This window comes from Schistocerca americana, chromosome 11 (genome assembly GCF_021461395.2).
Source record: "Schistocerca americana isolate TAMUIC-IGC-003095 chromosome 11, iqSchAmer2.1, whole genome shotgun sequence".
Classification (NCBI taxonomy): domain Eukaryota; kingdom Metazoa; phylum Arthropoda; class Insecta; order Orthoptera; family Acrididae; genus Schistocerca; species Schistocerca americana.
In genome coordinates, this window is record NC_060129.1 from 175,860,133 (window position 1) to 175,881,010 (window position 20,878).

Consider the following 20,878-nt stretch of genomic DNA (forward strand, 5'->3'; position numbering starts at 1 on the left):
TCCAACCTGCGACCGTAGCGGTTGCGCGGTTCCAGACTGTACCGCCTAGAACGGCTCGGCCATCCCGGCCGGCTATACTGTAAGTACAAAGCACTTTTCATGTTTTATAGAAGACAACATAAAACGGACTGATGATGTAACTTGAGCGAAACATGTCTGGGGAACAAAAAGAAAAATAAGTAACTGTGTTTTGCTCAAATCTCCAAACACAAATCTACTTGTAAGTAAACAGGGACAGAAGAGCTTCAACCTCAAAACGTACGGAAACATTTCTATACGTGTTTCTTGCGTTCTTAGCGCTAAATTTGTACCTGGTTCGGTAAACTGAAAGTAAGTAAATCATTTCCTCATCAACGCATTAGAATATCCATCATGTTTCGCTGTGATATGATATTTACATGCCACACTGGATCTCTGTGAGTAGGTGTAGTTTATTTATAAGCACCCGGTACATTACTAACGTGATGAGAAGGATAATCTGAATTCGTGCTGGTAATGCGCGAGAATATTTCGTCTATGAAAGTGGTCGAAAAAATCTGCATTCCCGCGAAATTAATGTTGCAAAGTCTACAAACCCGTAATGCAGTGGCCGGGCGGTGTGGCCGCGCGGTTCTACGCGCTTCAGTCTGGAACCGCGTGACCGCTACGGTCGCAGGTTCGAATCCTGCCTCGGGCATGGATGCGTGTGATGTCCTTAGGTTAGTTAGGTTTAAGTAGTCCTACGTTCTAGGGGACTGATGACCTCAGATGTCAAGTCCCGTAGTGCTCAGAGCCATTTGAACCATTTTTGAACCGTAATGCAGTAGGACGCAAACGACCCTGATGGGAGGTGGGTAGCCGACGTCACAACACACGCTAGGGCAACGTGGATGCGTATAGTGGCTGGAGACTGGAGTGCGTGGAGAAATCTGGAGGAGGGCGTTTATTCGATAGTGCCTGTTGGTGTGGATGCCACTAAAGAATGAGACTTTCTTCTGCAAGCCGTCACAGCTGTCAACGATGGCACCCGCTCGGATGTAAACAACACGCTGTCACGGGAAAGCTGGCCTGCCCGCGCTGTGTCGGCTGCATGGTGGGAGGGGGAGGGGAGCAACGCCGGATGTGGCATTCCTTGCGGCCACGGCAGGAACACCGCAGTACGTATTACGAACAATCGACGTCTCAAGTGTGCAATCATTGTTGCCTCAACGATGAGTCAGACATAGCTTGCAGTGTGCCATTAACGTTACGGTTGTACGGATAGAAGTCGTTACATTCACGACATAATGATTTGTTTTGTTGCGCTTAAGGCAATTTGGAGCCATCAAGGGCACTCCAACGTAGCAAATCAAGAGAAACACTGCAGAGAGCACGCTGAAATAGTAACGGTTAGGTTACCGGAGATAAATACACTACTGGCCATTAATACTGCTACACCAAGAAGAATTGCAGATCATAAACGGGTTGGACCAATATATTATACTAGAACTGACGTGTGATTACATTTTCACGCAATTTGGGTGCATAGATCCTGAGAAACCAGTATCCAGAACAACCACCTCTGGCCGTAATAACGGCCTTGATACGCCTGGGCATTGAGTCGAACAGAGCTCGGATGGCGTGTACAGGTACAGCTGCCCATGCAGCTTCAACACGATACCACAGTTCATCGAGAGTAGTGACTGGCGTATTGTGACGAGCCAGTTGCGTGACCACCATTGACCAGACGTTTTCAATTGGTGAGAGATCTGGAGAATGTGCTGCCAGGGTAGCAGTAGAACATTTTCTGTATCCAAAAAGCCCGTACAGGATCTGCAACATGCGGTCGTGCATTATCCTGCTGAAATGTAGGGTTTCGCAATGATCGAATGAAGGGTAGAGCCACGGGTCGTAACACATCTGAAATGTAACGTCCACTGTTCAAAGTGCCGTCAATGCGAACAAGAGGTGACCGAGACGTGTAACCAGTGGCACCCCATATCATCACGCCGGGTGATACACCAGTATGGCGACGACGAACACGCGCTTCCACTTGTTCACAGCGATGTCGCCAAACACGGATGCAACCATCATGATGCTGTAAACAGAAACTGGATTCATCCGAAAAAATGACGTTTTGCCATTCGTGCACCCAGGTTCGTCGTCGAGTACACCATCGCAGGCGCTCCTATCTTGCGCTGCAGCGTCAAGGGTAACCGCAGCCACGGTCTCCGAGCTGATAGTCCGTGCTGCTGCAAACGTCGTCGAACTGTTCGTGCAGATGGTTGTTGTCTTGCAAACGCCCCCATCTGTTGACTCAGGGATCGAGACGTGGCTGCACGATGCGTTACAGCCGTGCGGATAAGATGCGTGTCATCTCGACTGCTAGTGATACGAGGCCGTTGGGATCCAGCACGACGTTCCGTATTACCCTCCTGAACGCACCGATTCCATATTCTGCCAACAGCCATTGGATCTCGACCAACGCGACCAGCAATGTCGCGATACGATACACCGCAATCGCAATAGGCTACAATCCGACCTTTACCAAAGTCGGAAACGTGATGGTACGCATTTCTCCTCCTTACACGAGGCATCTCAACAACTCTTCACCACGCAATGCCGGTCAACTGCTGTTTGTGTATGAGAAATCGGTTGGAAACTTTCCTCATGTCAGCACGTTGTAGGTGTCGCCACCGGCGCCAACCTTGTGTGAATTCTCTGAAAAGCTAATCATTTGCGTATCACAGCATTTTCTTCCTGTCGGTTAAGTTTCGCGTCTGTAGCACGTCATCTTCGTGGTGTAGCAATTGTAATGGCCAGTAGTGTAGCAACACTTGTTACGCGTCATGTATAATTTTGGTATATGAATCGATTGTGTGCGAGCAGTGATGTTGTAAAGCTGTATCGCAGAAATTTGGATAATACAGGGTGTCCATAAAGTCCCTTTACAACTACAAAGTTTTATTACAACGGTAGTCGTTGAAATATTTTAACAAAATTTCTTTTATTGTAATCACTGTTTACTTAAAGTTTTTATACATACTAAAATTTTGTGTTTCATATACTCTGTTGATGGAAGGATCTGAACCTCTATAAAATGGCAACTCTTCAAGAGAAGGCAAAATGTGTGTCCTGGTTTATTCAGACAAAATCGGATGTTCAGACTCAACGAAACTTCGTTCCGAAGTATGGAAGGGATCCACCATCGCGCCCTTCAATCCGTGCATGGCACAAAAAAATTATGGAGACACGGAGAGTGTCAGATAAAGGGAGGAGCGAGCGACCAGGAACATTTGAGGAAAACATAGATTGCGTTTTAAACGCCTTCACTCGTTCACCTACGAAGTCCATCCGCACAGCTGGCAGACAGTTGAAACTACCACGTTCAGCTATGCGTAAGGGTCTCCACAAGAACTTACAAAGTGCAGCTGTTACACACAATTGACAAGCCAAAACGGACAGAGTTTGCACTCAACATACTGGAACGCCTTTCGGAGGATGAAGCATTCTTCAAGGGAGTTTGTTTCAGTGACGACGCAACTTTTCAAAAAAATGGTTCAAATGGCTCTGAGCGCTATGGGACTTAACACCTGAGGTCATCAGTCCCCTAGAACTTAGAACTACTTAAACCTAACTAACCTAAGGACATCACAGACATCCATGCCCGAGGCAGGATTCGAACCTGCGACCGTAGCGGTCACGCGGTTCCAGACTCAAGCGCCTAGAACCGTTGGCCACACCGGCCGGCAACTTTTCATGTAACTGGGAGATTAAACAGACACGCTGTGAGAATCTGGGGATCTGGACACCCTCATGTGAGTAGGGACCTTCACCGTGGTAGTCCAAAAGAGAATGTGTGGTGTGGAACCATGTGCGACCGACTAATTGGTCCATTTTTCTTCGATAAGTGAACAATTATTGCAGATGTTTACCTCGACTTTCTGACCGAATATGTAGCACCACAACTAATTGACTTACAACCATCATTTTCCAACAAGATGGTGCACCACCACATTGGGGACTGCATGTCTGTCGGTTCCTCAATGAAACATTTCCAGGCAGATGGAGCGGGAGGGATGGGCCAACAACTCCTTGGCCACCGCTTTCGTCGGATATCACTCCCTTGGACTTTTTTTCATGGGGTATGTGAAAGATGGCAAAAACTGTAGAGGAAGACAGAGATTGGAATACGTCAAGCAAATAGTTGAGGACGTAGGTTGCAAGTGCTACTCTGAGATGAAGAGGTTAGCACAGGAAAGGAATTCGTGGCGGGCCGCATCAAACCAGTCAGTAGACTGATGACAAAAAAAAAAAAAAAAGGTGAAAGATATTGTGTATCAAACGCAGATACGGGACATTGCTGACTTGAAGCAAAGGATTCGTAATGCCATTGCCGCCATTAATGTCGCTAAGCTACAGCGAACATGGCAAGAAATCGAGTACCGTCTTGATATGCTTCGTGCAACTAAAGGCGACCATAAAGAGGTCTATTAAACACTGTCAAAAACCTTTTATAAACACTGATTACAATAAAAGAACTGTTGCTAAAATATTTCAACAAATGCCGTTGTAATAAAATTTTGAAGTTGTAAAGGTACTTCATGGACAACAGAAAAATCCAAAAGGCAATGGCAGTACAAAAAGCCACAAGGCTGCAATGACGAAGTCGGCTAAAAATCACGACAGTCAACGAAACCCAGTGCCGGAGTGAAACGAACGATTAACAGGGTTACATAACAATGACACACAAAATGAAACTTGATCTCGAAAAGCAAACAGCACACTGGGCAAGAACTTTATAGTCGAAACTAAAGTGCATTCATCAGTAATGGAAATTTCACGTAAATTGCGAACACCATTTTCGCTCGTTACTGGGACAAGCAAAGGTAATGGTTGATCTGACAGATTAGGAGCGTAATCTTGTTATGTATCTATGGCCGAAGCTCGTTAATGAATGACGTTGTCCACCACAACAGTACTTTGTCGAGGCTCAAAGGCGACGGGCGGTATCGAAAGCTCGATTTGACCCATCATCAGTTATTTTGCTACCCAAATAGCTACTCATTTTAGTGTCTCATTTCGTAACCTTCAGCATGCCCGCCCAGTTAGCCGAGCGGTCTAACGCACGGCTTTCCGGATTGGGAAGGGGCGCCTGGTCCCCGGCACGAATCCACCCGGTAGACCTGTGTCGAGGTCTGGTGAGGCGGCCAGTCTGTGGATGGTTTTTAGGCGATCTGCCTCGGCAAATGCGGGCTGGTTACCCCTTTTTCTGCCTCAGCTACACTATGTCGGCGATTGCTGCAGAAACAAGTCCTCCACGTACGCGTACACCACCATTACTCTACGACGCAAACATTTGGAGTTACACTCGTCTGGTGTTATAGTTGAATTTTTTTTATCTTGGCGGCTCGCGCATGTCCGCCCAGACGCGGGAGATTGCTGCGTTGCCAGTTGTACGCGCCAAGAGAAACAGCGCCATAGTATAGTATAGTTCGCAAGCTTACGTTTAGGGGGGAGCGCGCAGTTTATGAAGTAAAGCCACCACGGCCGCATTAACCCTTTCGCTGCTACAGAGACGTGCTCCCCGCATTCCGCGCTGTGCGCGATTTTGTCATCACTGCACTGCTCGCCTGTGCAGACACACGGTGTTCCGACTGCTTTGACACACTTTATCATTCGATTTCACAAAAAGCATTTGGACCAAAAATTTGATTTTTTACACATGTTCTTGACTAATACCTTCCCCCCATAAATGACTTAATTTTCTTTCGAAGTTCAACGCAGTTATTGTGCAGCATTAAATGTAGTAAAGCATTGCACGATATTTTGAATAGTTTGCAGAGGTAAAAGTCCATAGCGTATACTTTCCGTACGGTCGATTTTAGTTGCCACTAGAAATTTCAAAAAATTACATTCAAAGGAATAAAATTCATGAAGTAAAACACTTCGACATTGTTTTTAAATTGAGCCGGCCGCGGTGGTCTTGCGGTTCTAGGCGCGCAGTCCGGAACCGTGCGACTGCTACGGTCGCAGGTTCGAATCCTGCCTCGGGCATGGATGTGTGTGATGTCCTTAGGTTAGTTAGGTTTAAGTAGCTCTAAGTTCTAGGGGACTGATAACCACAGCAGTTGAGTCCCATAGTGCTCAGAGCCATTTTTTGTTTGTTTTTAACTAAAGAAAATATTAAGCACCAAACAAGGTTTGAACTCAGAACTTTTCACTTGGCAGCCATACACTTTAACCATTACGCTAACACAGCTCGTCATTCAATGGATCAACCGGAGGACTTTAAACTCTCATACAAAAATCCTATAAACGCTGTTGGTATGACTATTAATTATTCACGTTTCGTCGAAATACAATAGGTAATAAACAATTACCACTGTTCTTTACTGCAAAAAAGAGGTTAGTGAGAATGATACAAACACCTTTCCTTGCTATCGCCTGAACTAGGAGGCTTATCGCTTGTTTGGTTTATTTAATTAATAGAATATGGAGCAATTGGTACAAGGAATGCTTTTTCCAACCTTTCCATAAAAGAAAGTCTGCTATCAAGACATTGCTTTTGTTCAATCACTTTATTTATGACTGAACGTTTCTAAAACTGAAGACAGTCGTCCGTGCTCTGTACTGCAGTCGAGCTCTGGCAACGTCGTTCTCTGTTCATTGGCTGACTGTGTTTTGTGACGTCAGATGCGCAGAACGAACCTAAACTCGGCCGCCGTCGTAAATGACGCGCACTTCAGATGTTCCCTGGGGGAGGGGGAGCGGGTGTCCACTGGGGGCCGAACCGCACAGTAACCCTGAAAGAGTGGTTCGGTGTGTGGCGGCGGAGGGGTGAAGCGGACTGCGGTAGTCGTCGTGGGCTTGTGGACGACTGCGGCTGCGGTGGGGACGGAGCCTCTGTCGTTTCTAGGTCCCCAGTTAACACACAATACAACCTTCAGCGTCGCCTGTCATAATTCTACTTTAGTTTTGTAGCCATCATATCATAACGACTTTTCGAGACAATATCCATTCCGTTCAACTGCTTGTCCATAGCGTTAGCCATCTGTGACAGAATTACAATACCACCTGCAAACATCAAAGCTTATATTTATTCTTCCCCTGAACTTGAAGTGCTTTTCCAAATCCTTCCTTGGTTTCCTTTGCTGACACTCACTGCAGGACAGTTAGGTGTTGTAGATACACAATATATACAAGTGCGGTTCGAAGTCAGCAGCAGCACAAAAAAAAGTTCAAATGGCTCTGTGCACTGTGGGACTTAATATCTGAGGTCACCAGTCCCCTAGAACTTAGAACTACTTAAACCTAACTAAGGACACCACACACATCCATGCTCGAGGCAGGATTCCAACGTGCGACCGTAGCAGCAGCGCGGTTCCGGACTCAAGCGCCTAGAACCGCTCGGCCACAGCAGCCGGCGCAGCAGCACACACAGAACATCCGAAAACTTGTTTGGTGAAATTTTATACACACAGAAGAGGAAGCTTAACCGAACACTTTTATTTGTTGTTGTTCTTGTTGTTGTCTTCAATGCGAAGACTGGTATGATGCAACTCACCACAGGTACCGTATACTGTGCAAGCCTCTTCATCTCCAATAACTACTGCAGCCTACAGCCGGCTGCTGTGGCCGAGCGGTTCTAGGTGCTTGAGTCCGTAGCCGCGCTGCTGCTACGGTCGCAGGTTCGAATCCTGCCTCGGGCATAGATGTGTGTGTGATGTCCTTAGGTTAGTTAGGTTTTAGTAGTTCTAAGTTCTAGGGGACTGACGACGTCAGATGTTAAGTCCCATAGTGTTTAGAGCCATTTGAACCATGTGAACCTCCCTCTACAATGAAATGAAATGATCGTATGGCATAGTTGGCCGGGTTGTAGGTCTAGGTCTTACGTGACGCCAGATTGGGCGACTTGCGCGTCGATGAAGATGAGATGATGATGAGGACAACACAACACCCAATCCACCGGCAGAGAAAATCTCCAACCTGGCCGGGAATCGAACCCGCTGCATGGTAGGTAAGCACGTTAGCTCTTAGCTATGCAGGCGGACCTCTCTACGATTTTTACCCTCAACAGTTCTCCCGAGTACTAAATTGATGATCCCTTGGTGTCTCAGAATGTGTATTATCAACCGATGCCTTCTCCTAGTCGGGTTGTGCCACAAATTTATCGTTCATCACGCACATCTCATTTCCATACTCCAGACAATTACCTTCAGAAAAGACATCCTAACTCATCTGCTGGATGAACATTAATAAAACCATAAACTGCAGGGACGACTTCCTGGCTGGAAATGGAGGAAGAGAAGTCCTATGAACACGTGTCAGGAAATGCATCGTTGCCACGCTAGATGGTGCTGACCAATGATAGTTCGCCGCGCGGGATTAGCCGAGCGGTCTAAGGCGCTGCAGTCATGGACTGTGCGGCTGGTCCCGGCGGAGGTTCGAGTCCTCCCTCGGGCATGGCTGTTTGTGTGTTTGTCCTTAGGATAATTTAGGTTAAGTAGTGTGTAAGCTTAGGGACTGATGACCTTAGCAGTTAGGTACCAGAAGATTTCACACACATTTGAACCTTTGAACCAATGACAGTTCCTCTGACCACATGCCATGTGTTCCTTGTGTGTTCCAGGGGGTCGGTATAGCAGCGGTTGTCATGCAGCATTGTACTCTGGCTTACAGCAAGTTGACGGGTCACTTGCCTGGAGCTACTAAGGTTTGTCTCCATATCCTGTAGAACCTGGCCCTCCAAATCCGGTGTACACACAGTTCGCCGCCCCCCTGCACGTTCTGTCTGAAGGGAGCCATGATCACACAAACGTCCGCAAAGGGCTCTAAAAGTTGTGTAGCGGTGCTTCCTCTGCCGACCGTTGTGGCCGAGGGGTTCTAGGCGCTTCAGACCGGAACCGCGCTGCTGCTACGGTCGCACGTTGGAATCCTGCCTCGAGCATGGATGTGTGTGGTGTCCTTAGTTAGGTTTAAGTAGTTCTAAGTTCTAGGGGACTGATGACCACAGATGTAAAGTCCCACAGTGCTCAGAGCCATTTGAACCATTTTTGGTGCTTCCTCTTGACCATTCCAATTTGCTTGGCCATACACAAACACCCTCTCGGCTTGTTCCCGACATGAATACCGGACCATTGTGCTGCTTACAGTACGGTGCATCAATCACACAGCCTGCAACACACGAGCGACACCCATGACGTGGTCAGAGGAACTTTCATTCGTCAGCTCCATCTACCGTGGGAACGATGCATTTCTGGACACATGTTCACCGGAGCTTTTCCCCTCCATTTCCTGCCAGGAACCCGTCCCTGCAGTTTGTCGGTTTTATTAACGTCACCCTGTATATTCGATGTTAACGAATTTCTCTTCTTCAAAAACGCTTTCCTTGCCATTGGCAGTCTACATTTTGTATCCTCTCAACTTCGACCATCATCAGTTATTTTGCTCCCGAAATAGCAAAACTCCTTTACTACTTTAAGTGTCTCACTTCCTAATCTAATTCCCTCAGCATCAGCCGATTCAATTCGACTACATTCCACTAGGTTTGTTTTGCTTTCATTGATGTTCATCTTGCATCCTCCTTTCAAGACACTGTCCATTCAAGTAATTTCCTCTCTCTGACAGAATCACAATGTCGTCGGCAGACTTCAAAGTTTTTATTTCTCCTTCCTGAACTTCAGTTCCTTATCCATATTCTTCTTTGGTTTCTTTTATTGCTTGCTCAATGCACAGACTGAAAACATCGGGATTGGGTACTACCATATCTCATTTCCTAAGGAACTAATTGTCGGAAATCAATATTCGTTCTCTTCCTGACACAAGCGTCACACACATTACAGCTACAACTTGGAAGCAACAGTTCAAGTGGCGACCTCCAATCCCGGTACATGCATTCATCATCATCCATTGTCAGGACTGAGCAGCTCTAGATTGAAAGCCATTTGCTCACGCTGCTTTCACAAACTGTATCTGGCATCCAGATTGCGCAGAATAGAACCTGCCCACAAAAATATTTCGTGCCCCTTAAAGTAGGTAACAGGGCAGGTGATACTGTAACCTAGGTTGCATATCTTAAGGTGCACGAAATATTTTCTGGACCAGTTTTATTTTGTCCACCGTGCAGCAGCGGTGTGAGTCTTGCTCCACCAGTACTCTGCACAATGCGTTAATGATAGTGTGCATATCACGAGCAAACTTTTTCACCTGATGAATCTTCTTTGCACACGATCCAAAAGCGTTTGACGGCGACCCTCGCAAAAAAAAAAGAAACATCGCAACCCAACATGATTAAGAGACTCAGTCAAAACTACTGATCGTAAAAATAAAACCTCTCTCACCTTTGAATTGAGTAGCAAAGACTTCCGACATTTCAGGTACCAAATTAGAGTTTCCTAAACTTAATTATCCTCTGCGTTGGTCTCAGATTCGTGATCACAGCAGCGCACTGTAATGTCTCCATCCAAACTGTTTGGCCCCTCCACCAACTCTACTCAACAGCTTGGCGTGAACCACTTTGCTGGTTGGTCATTCAGAAAGAAACAGATGGCACACGCAGTGCGCAGAGGGAGACCATGAGATGAAGACAATTAGCACTTTCAACAGCGTGTGTGCTTCAGTAGTTACGCAAGGGTGAAGGCGCTTCCATAGGACGGATTAACGTGGAGAGATCTTCTGACTGAAGACCAAAACAACAGCAAGATAGCACCCCCTTTAAGGGGAGATTTTACTTTATATACTTACGAAGTTAAATTTCTCAATTTTAGGTACATTTATCTCGTGAACGGTTCATGATAATGTTATAAAATTGTAATGGCTGCTGGAGGAAGAGTCTCTTTCCATTGACCTATTTTAGTAGATAAGTTGCCTGCATAATTTATTTTTTACAGAATTTTTTGCAAATTGTAAAATTTTTTCCACATATTTAAGCTTTATTAATTCATGATTTGATCCGCCAGATTAGCCAAGAGCGCTAAGGCTCTGCTTCCTGGTCTCAGGTAGGCGCGCTGGCCTTGAATCGAATCCGGCCGGCGGATTAATGATGAGAGCCGGTATGCCGGCCAGCCTGGATGTGGTTTCCAGGTGGTTTTCCACATCCTACCAGGTGGATACCAGGCTGGTTCCCACGTCTCACTTCAGTTACAGGCCTTGCAGACAAACGAATCACGTTCGCAATATTTTATGATTTACACTAGACACAGACATCTGGGGTACACTGATTCTGTCCCGGTGTGCCGGCCAGCCTAGATGTTTTTTTAAGGCCATTTTCCACATCCCACTAGGTGAATAATGGGCTGGTCCCCACGACCCACCTCAGTTACACGCCTTGCAGACATCTGAAACATGTTCACAATATTTCATGATTTACACTAGATGCAGACAGCTGGGGTATACTGATTACATCCCAATGTGCCAGTCAGCCTTAATGTGGTTTTTAGGCGGTTTTCCACATCCCACTAGATGAATACCAGGCTGGTCCCCACATCCTACATCACTTACACACTTTAGACATTTGAAACACATTCGCATTATTTCATGGTTTACACTAGATGCAGACAGCTGGGGTGCATTGCTTCCATCCCAGGGGGTAAAAGGTGGTGCCACAAAGAGCATCCGGCCACCCCTTCAAATTAACCTTGTCAATTCCACTTGTAAACAACACTGACCCTGCGAAAACTGCGCGACAACAGCGCAAGCAAAAAGAAAGAAAAATGCATTATTGGTGTTCAGCCCAGTTTCTGTATGTTGTGTAAGTTTCACTGTCCTACGACGGTATGTTCCTGAAAATATCATTAAAAAAATAAAATCTCAGGAATCCGGCTTTAAAGATTAACATGGTTTGTTTCTGACCTTAGAACATCCCGGCACCATACACTGGGTCATCTGCATTTTCTTCATCCTCCCTGGCGCTCTTAGCATTCCTTGAGTGCATTCTCGCCTTCCTAGCTATCAAGGTCACTTCATAATCTACTTTTTTCACACAGGCAGCATCCAATTCAGAACATGTCATTACCATATTTTCCCCAGGTATTACGCCTAACTTTTGAAGTAGCCTAATTCTCCCGACATTGCCACCATTAAATGAAAGAACTGCATCATAAACACCCAAATTCAATGTATCTTTACCTACAAATATTTAGGAATTCTGGACCATATGACACTGTTAAATGATTCATTTGGGTTCTGGAAGGACAAGGAACAAGTGAATGCAGCACACGAATAAGGCAGCCAACTGTGAGCACGAGATATTTTCACAAATCAGTGAATTAGGTTACTGTTCAAGAAGTTGGCAGAAGACAAGAGGGGGGGGCGTGGCAACATGTGCTGTCCTTAAAGTAAATGACTACTTAATGCCTTTCAATGGCTAAAATATCCTTAGAACACACATTTCTCTAGTAAAATACACTCCAACGAATGTTTATCACAATTTTTTTTTTATATTTTGCCCTCTAAAAACTTAACTGCCTCCGAACAGGCCATGAAGGCCCAAAGACACCGACCGGTCGCCGTGTCATCCTCAGACCACAGGCGTCACTGGATGCGAATATGGAGGGGCGTGTGGTCAGCACACCGCTCTCCCGGCCGTATGTCAGTTTACGAGACCGGAGCCGGTACTTCTCAGTCAAGTAGCCCCTCAGTTTGCCTCACAAGGGCTGAGTGCACCCCGCTTGCCAACAGCGCTCGGCAGACCAGATGGTCACCCATCCAAGTGCTAGCCCAGCCCGACAGCGCTTAACTTCGGTGATCTGACGGGAACTGGTGTTACCATTGCGGCAAGGCCGTTGGCACATTTTGCCCCCTGCGAAGCTACAATTGCCCCTTAATACAGGTAAATGAGCTATGTTTGTTTTTACACTAGAGACCAATATCACCCAATTTACTATCTAATATAAATTAGGATATTAAATGAAACAAGTTTACTGTTACCAGTCACCGTTATATTTATTTCCACGATGCGTTTCAAAGGTTTAAACATCCATCATCAGGTGGATTTACATTAGGTAGCATAACATTTGTGTGTGTGTGTGTGTGTGTGTGTGTGGTGTTAGGAGTTTTTGGAGGAACGTGTGGCACTGTCTCCAGTGGTCGCAGGTTCCTTTCGCTGTCGTAACACATCACATGTATACTGTCATATTTGTAAACAAACGTCATACTAAATAATGTAAATCCACCCGATGATGGAGGTTTAAATCTTTGAAACGCGTCGTGGAAATAAATAAAACGGTGAATGGTAACAGTAAACTTGTTGTTTCATTTAATGTCAACAGTCACGGTAAAGCCTAACCTAAAATGTTCGCATTTAAAGTAAATTAGGATAATTACATAAAAGAGCAACGCCGCGTTATAGGCTTATAATTACTCAGGCGAACCGTGATGATGAATGAAGCTTCACTGTCTTCGGCAGTGCGACGGAAAAAAAAATCAAACAACTGTACATTATGAAGTAGGACCCTCACCCAGCAATAGACTGAAGCATCTAGTTGCTGCCATTGTCGAGGGGATCCTGTGAGTGCCGCAACTTCGCGAGTGAAAGTGCGTCTTACGGCCGTGGTGCAGACGTACCGACCTCATAATACACACTTACACACCCTGTCCCGGCCTATTCGTTCCGTTCAGTTAGACGTTAGACAGAGCGTTTCACGCCGAGTTTTCGCTGCAAGTATTCACTACGTGGAGCCGCGCAGGGAAAGTGGCGGTCATTACGGAGTCGTTAGGTTTCCCAGCATGGGTGCTCGCCTCGCTTCATCACACCCGCCACACAGCCTTACTGAAGCACGCCGACCGCATAAGGTCCCAGCAACCGGCCACACCTGAAGACCTGTATAGCGAAAGCACGGTCATTCATTTCCCTCTCCGGTTACCGTCTTCTGCAGCTAGTGACTGGTTCGAGTCGCCAAGCTTCCGGCCTTACTGGGCACTCCTGCGGCCTGTGTAGCAGTAGTATACAAGGATATTGGCCATGTCGTCGTATAACAGTTTAAGAACCACAAAGTAACACACACTGGTGTCCAAAATTAGAGCAAGAAATAGAAATTTGGCTACGTTGACTTTTTGCCACAAAATAGTATAAACATGTGATTGAAAAGTACACTACTGGCGATTAAAATTGCTACACCACGAAGATGACGTGCTACAGATGCGAAACTTAACCGACAAGAAGAAGATGCTGTGATATGCAAATGATTAGCTTTTCAGAGCATTCACACAAGGTTGGCGCCGGTGGCGATACCTACAACGTGCTGACATGAGGAAAGTTTCCAACCGATTTCTCATCCACAAACAGCAGTTGACCGGCGTTGCCTGGTGAAACGTTGTTGTGATGCTTCGTGTAAGGATGAGAAATGCGTACCATCACGTTTCCGACTTTGATAAAGGTCGGATTGTAGCCTATCGCGATTGCGGTTTATCGTATCGCGACATTGCTGCTCGCGTTGGTCGAGATCCAATGACTGTTAGCAGAATATGGAATCGGTGGGTTCAGGAGGGTAATACAGAACGCCGTGCTGGATCCCAACGGCCTCGTATCACTAGCAGTCGAGATGACAGGCATCTTATCCGCGTGGCTGTAACGGATCGTGCAGCCACGTCTCGATCCCTGAGTCAACAGATGACGAAGTTAGGAAGACAAGCACCATCTGCACGAACAGTTCGACGACGTTTGCAGCAGGACGGACTATCAGCTCGGAGACCGTGGCTGCGGTTACCCTTGACGCTGCATCACAGATAGGAGCTCGTCCAATGGTGTACTCGACGACGAACCTGGGGGCACGAATGGCAAAACGTCATTTTTTCGGACGAATCCCGGTTCTGTTTACAGCATCACGATGGTCGAATCCGTGTTTGGCGACATCGCGGTGAACGCACACTGGAAGCGTGCGTATCGCCCGGCATGATGATATGGGGTGCCATTGGTTACAGGTCTCCGTCACCTCTTGTTCGCATTGACGGCACTTTGAACAGTGGACGTTACATTTTAGATGTGTTACGACCCGTGGCTCTACCCTTCATTCGATCCCTGCGAAACCCTACATTTCAGCAGAATAATGCACGACCGCATGTTGCAGGTCCTGTACGGGCCTTTCTGGATACAGAAAATGTCCGACTGCTGCCCTGGTCAGCACATTCTCCAGATCTCTCACCAATTGAAAACGTCTGATCAATGGTCGCCGAGCAACTGGCTCGTCACAATACGCCAGTCACTACTCGTGATGAACTGTGGTATCGTGTTGAAGCTGCACGGGCAGCTGTAACTGTACACGCCATCCGAGCTCTGTTTGACTCAATGCCCAGGCGTATCGAGGCCGTCATTACGGCCTGAGATGGTTGTTCTGGGTACTGACTTCTCCGGATCTATGCACCCAAATTGCGTGAAAATGTAATGACATGTCAGTTATAGTATAATATATTTGTCGAATGAATACCCGTGTATCATCTGCATTTCTTGTTGGTGTGGCAATTTGAATGACCAGTAGTGTAGAAACGATGTAAAGAATTCAGAACGTAACAATTGCAACATGCATAACGGTAGACAAAAATGTTGTTCGTTTTTCTTGAACTTCACGCATTTGCACACTTATTCTGACAACTACCTAATGTGCTCAGCATGTGGTGTGACCACCTCTGGCAACAATACAGGCATGGCAACGGGGGCGTAGCCCGTGAGTGATGTCATCAGTCTTACGTTGAGCCAAAACGGCCATTCTTTGAGCACACAGCTGCTCGCAAGTCTTGGACAAGATTGGATGGGATTGATTTGGGAGAAGAGAGCAAACAGTGAAGTCATCGGTCTCATTGGATTATGGAAGGATGGGGAAGGAAGTCGGCCTTGCGCTGTCAAAGGAACCATCCCGGCATTTGCCTGAAGCGATTACGGGAAATCAAGCAAAACCTAAATCCCGGATGGCCGGACGCGGGATTGAACCGTCGTCCTCCCGAATGCGAGTCCATTGTGCTAACCACTGCACCACCTCGGTCACTGCAAGTCTTGGAGAGTTTTAAATGTTCAAATGGCTCTGAGCACTTAACATCTGAGGTCATCAGTCCCCTAGAACTTAGAACTACTTAAACCTAACTGACCTAAGGATATCACACACATCCATGCCCGAGGTAGGATTCGAACCCGCGACTGTAGCGCCTAGAAGCGCTCGGCCACCCCGGCCAGCAAACCGTCTCCCCAGTGCATCCTAGACATGCTCTGTGAGATTCAAATCGGGAGAGCGAGCAGAGCACGCCATGCGCGTAATATCTTCCGTTTCCAAGAAAACATCAACCATCTATGCTCCATGAGGTCGAGCGTTATCGTCCATCATTAAGAAGTCTAGGCCCACAGCACCTCGCAACAACCGCACATGAAATCCGAAAATCTCGCCACGATACCTGACATCAGTTAAACATTGCCGATTCACCTGAACAGTTCCATGAAGAGGGGTTCGATTGTTAAACATAATCCCTGCCCACACGATTAGCGCTCATCCTCGATATCGACCTCTTTCCGCATTGTTTGGGTCCCGTAATCGTGTTCCACGTTCCCTCAAGATGCGAATCCATAGAGAATCATCCTCCAGACTATATCGGGACTCATGAACCATGGACCTTGCCGTTGGTGGGGAGGCTTGCGTGCCTCAGCGATACAGATAGCCGTACCGTAAGTGCAACCACAACGGAGGGGTATCTGTTGAGAGGCCAGACAAACATGTGTGGTTCCTGAAGAGGGGCAGCAGACTTTTCAGTAGTTGCAGGGGCAACAGTCTGGATGATTGACTGATCTGGCCCTGTAACACTAACCAAAATGGCCTTTCTGTGCTGGTACTGCGAACGGCTGAAAGCAAGTGGAAACTACAGCCGTAATTCTGTATCCAGAAAGGACCGTACAGGACTTGCAACGTGCGGTCGTGCATTATCCTGCTGAAATGTAGCGTTTCGGAGGGATCGAATGAAGGGTTGAGCCACGGGTCGTAACACATCTGAGATGTAACGTCCACTGTTCAAAGTGCCGTCAATGCGAACAAGAGGTGACCGAGGCGTGTAACCAATGGCACCCGATACCATCACGCCGGGTGATACGCCAGTATGGCGATGGCGAATAAGTCACGGCTGCAAAATACTAACGCGAATTCTTTACAATTTTTTCGTAGTTCCACACAACTTCTTCCGGTTTTCTCGATTGATCTGTATTCAGTTTTTCAAGGCCTATCCACTGTGCCAAATTATAACTAAATCTGAGGGGGGTGCGATGGGGAGGTTCCCTTGTCAGTAACGTCCCTCTGTAAGTTGTGTAAGTTACACTGCTCTATGATGGTTAATTCCTTAAAAAAATTGTACCTAATTATTAAAAAAGCAAAATTTCAGGAATATTGTATAAAATGTGTCGATCCGTCAACAATTGTATCAACTGTGTTTCATGCATGTTTCTGACACGATGATAAGAACGTACCTACGAAATTGTACCACTGTGTGATGTATATTTCTCCAGATATGATGTCATAAACATTGAGATGCCTCAAAAACCACAACGTCCTCAACCAAAGGGTTTCCAATAAGGCGTTTGAAACTGTTTTATACATTTTTGCAGTAAACACATGGTGTGTCGTGGGGTGATAACTCTGTTTTTAAAATAATTGAAAAGTCACGATCGCTTCAATATCGTTTACTAGACGACCGATTTCAGCACTATGAAGGTGCCATCACCAGATCTGTGAAGGTGTAACAGGTTTGAGGGAGGGCTTACATGAGTCAACTATACACATTACAATTATTACAGAACCACATACCTGAAACGTGGATTAACATTTATAAAACCATATGGACATCATGACGTATGAGGCAGACCATCCGATAAACATCATTGCCACAACCAATAAAAAATAATAAAAAACTGCTCTCATGGTCGTTCTCTCCATAAAATATAAAACTGAAGTCACCAGATGAAACTACCACTCCTCGCCTAACACCGGTCGGCATCATTGCGCATACATTTCCTGTACGTACTGTAATCACTGTAAAGTACGCCAATTACAAAGTAAAAGCATCTGAGGCACAGACATTATCCATACTATAATTTACCTTTATTCATATAAGGACGTCAGGAATATGCAGAAAGCTGTTCATAACACGACTTAGGTACAATGTGACGAGCGATTAAAACCTGTATGCTGGGCTTTACCTGTCTAGGCACTATGGTCTTAGGTATTGTAAGCGCTAAAAAAGTACATATTCACTTGGTAGAAAGTCTCTCACCATGTATACATTGGCTATGAGCAAGGTACGAATTAACTACGAAAACCTGCATAGGCACGTGGAATTAAGGAAAGCCAGGTCAGAAGCAAACCGAAGGGCACAGGAACCTACATCCTTCTGAATCTGCTTAGTGTATTCATCTCTTGGTCTCCCTCTACGATTTTTACCCTCTGCGCAGCCCTCCAGTACTATATCGGTGATCCCTTGATGACTCAGAACATGTCCTACCAACCGATCCCTTCTTCTTGTCAAGTTGTGCCACAAACTCCTCTTCTCCCCAATTATATTCAATACCGCCTCATGAGTTATGTGACCTACCTATCTAATCTTCAGCATTCTTCTGTAGCACCACATTTCGAAAGCTTCTATTCTCTTCTTGTCCAAACTATTTATCGTCCACGTTTCACTTTAAATACATGGCTACACTCCATACAAATACTTTCAGAAACGACTTCCTCACACTTAAATCTATACTCTTCTTCAGAAACGCTTTCCTTCCCATTGCCAGTCTACATTTTATATCCTCTCTACTTCGGCCATCATCAGTTAGTTTGCTCCCCAAATAGCAAAACTCCTTTACTACTTTAAATGTCTCATTTCCTAATCTAATACGCTCAACATCATCCGACATAATTCGACTACATTCCATTATCCTCGTTTTGATTTTGTTGATGTTCATCTTATATCCTCCCTTCAAGACACTATCCATTCCGTTCAACTGCTCTTCCAAGTCATTTGCTGTCTCTGACAGAATTACAATGTCATCGGCGAACCTCAAAGTTTTTATTTCTTCTCCACGGATTTTAATACCTTCTCCGAATTTTTCTTTTGTTTTCTTCACTGCTTGCTCAATATACAGATTGAATAACATCGGGGAGAGGCTACAGCCCTGTCTCACTCCCTTCCCAACCACTGCTTCCCTTTCATGCCCCTAAACTCTTATAACTGCCATTTGGTTTCTATACAAATTGTAAATAGCCTATATTACTATGATATCAAAACCACAAGCGTACTAGCTTCATACACAAATATATCTGTAAAATTTACAAAAATAAATAAAATAAGAACGTAACGAAGACACGCTTGGCGGGCAATGGTAAGTATCGAGTAAAGTTTTACTGGCGAAGCTGGCCAAGTACACTTCAAGCCTTATAACAAGTATTTACTTTGCCAAGGTAGGCCCTCCTATACATGTGTTCTTTACAGAATGTGGGTGGGTGATTACTGATTAAATAGGTCTGACCTGCAGTTCCGACCTAACATATCGTGCAAAATGCGCTTTGAATGTGTTCGCCAAGCTCTTAGAAGTGGCGCTGGAATACGAAGAGATATCTCACGAAAATACCACGCCGCCCCGAGAGGTGAGGTTCTCTCAAAGACTGGTGTTGCTTTCTGAAACAGAGCGGAGGAAATTTGGGAGCGGTTGGTAAAGTACGCAGGTGAGAGCAGGTACCACCACCGCAGCAGACGATGAGAAAGTTCCGAGACAAGCATTAATTTTCCCTCTTACATTTGGAGCGATCCATGCGTAGCGAGACACGGCCCACTGGTTTTACGGGAACGGTTCTTAATAAATCCGAATTATTTTACCTGTCTCTGTCTCTCTCTCTCTCTCTCTCTCTCTCTCTCTCTCTCTCTCTCTCTCTCTCTCACACACACACACACACACACACACACACACACACACACACACACACAGGTAACCTGGCCAGAAATACCAGTTAGCAGATATACTTGCCAGTGCCTGTTAGTTCCTATTTGGCACTAACCCAGGGAAACATCTACGGTGAAAAATCACCGAAAAAGCATTTTAACGTCAAGAAGGGATACAAATTGCGAACTTCTAAAACGCGATTTTAATCCGTGACAATTCGCAGCTAAAAATCGCAGTTACTAAAAAGTAGCATTCACAGAAATCACAGGTATCGAAAAGTCACTGTTTAGCCCATCCCTAGTAGAGAGGACGTGTCACGCGATCCGAGAGTGTAGCTTTTGACACTGGCCGGCGCTATTTGCTAAATACGTCTGTTCAGAAAATTCCGGAACTTCGTCCACAAAATATCTCTACGCTTACCTTTTACGGATTGTGTGTGGTCTCCTTCGAAATACTCTCCTCCACAATTGAGACACCGCTCCCAACGCCGTTTCCACTTTCGGAAACAGTCTTGGTTAGGTCGACTGCGAATTTTCTTTTATCTCCTCTATCGTTCGAAATCTTGCTCCTTCCAGCGGGGTTATGCACTTTGGAAGTAAAAGAATGTCCGCTGAGGCCGGGTCTGGAGAGTACGGAGGATGAGACAGCACGGTAATTTCGTTTTTTGTGCAGTAGTCAAGCACCAACAGAGATGAATAAGCGGGTGCGTTATCGTGATGCAAGAGCCACAAATTGTCTCGCCACATTTCAAGTCGTTTCCTTCTCACATTTTCTCTCAGGCGTCGCAACACGTCCCTATAGTACCATCGATTAACAGTTCGTTCCTGTGACACGAATTCAAGATGAACTAATCCTTCAAAGTCAAAGGAAACCATCAGCATGGCTTTCACGTTTGACCTGACCTGACGAGCTATTTGTGGCCTTGGAGAACCGGGGTAGGTTGAACCTTGATCTCAACATCATAACCGTAGACCAACGTATCATTAGCAGTTATGATTGTCTTAAGGAACATTTGAGCGATCCAAA

The 20,878-nt window shown here is 45.8% G+C and overlaps 1 protein-coding gene and 1 pseudogene across 1 annotated transcript in view; both read right to left on the reverse strand.

The window, feature by feature from the left end:
* Positions 1-20,878, reverse strand: part of LOC124553492 (protein PRRC2A-like) — a 1,723,518-nt gene that overhangs the window by 166,626 nt on the left and 1,536,014 nt on the right. The gene's annotated exons all lie outside the window — the stretch shown is intronic.
* Positions 12,631-12,748, reverse strand: LOC124554281 (annotated as a pseudogene).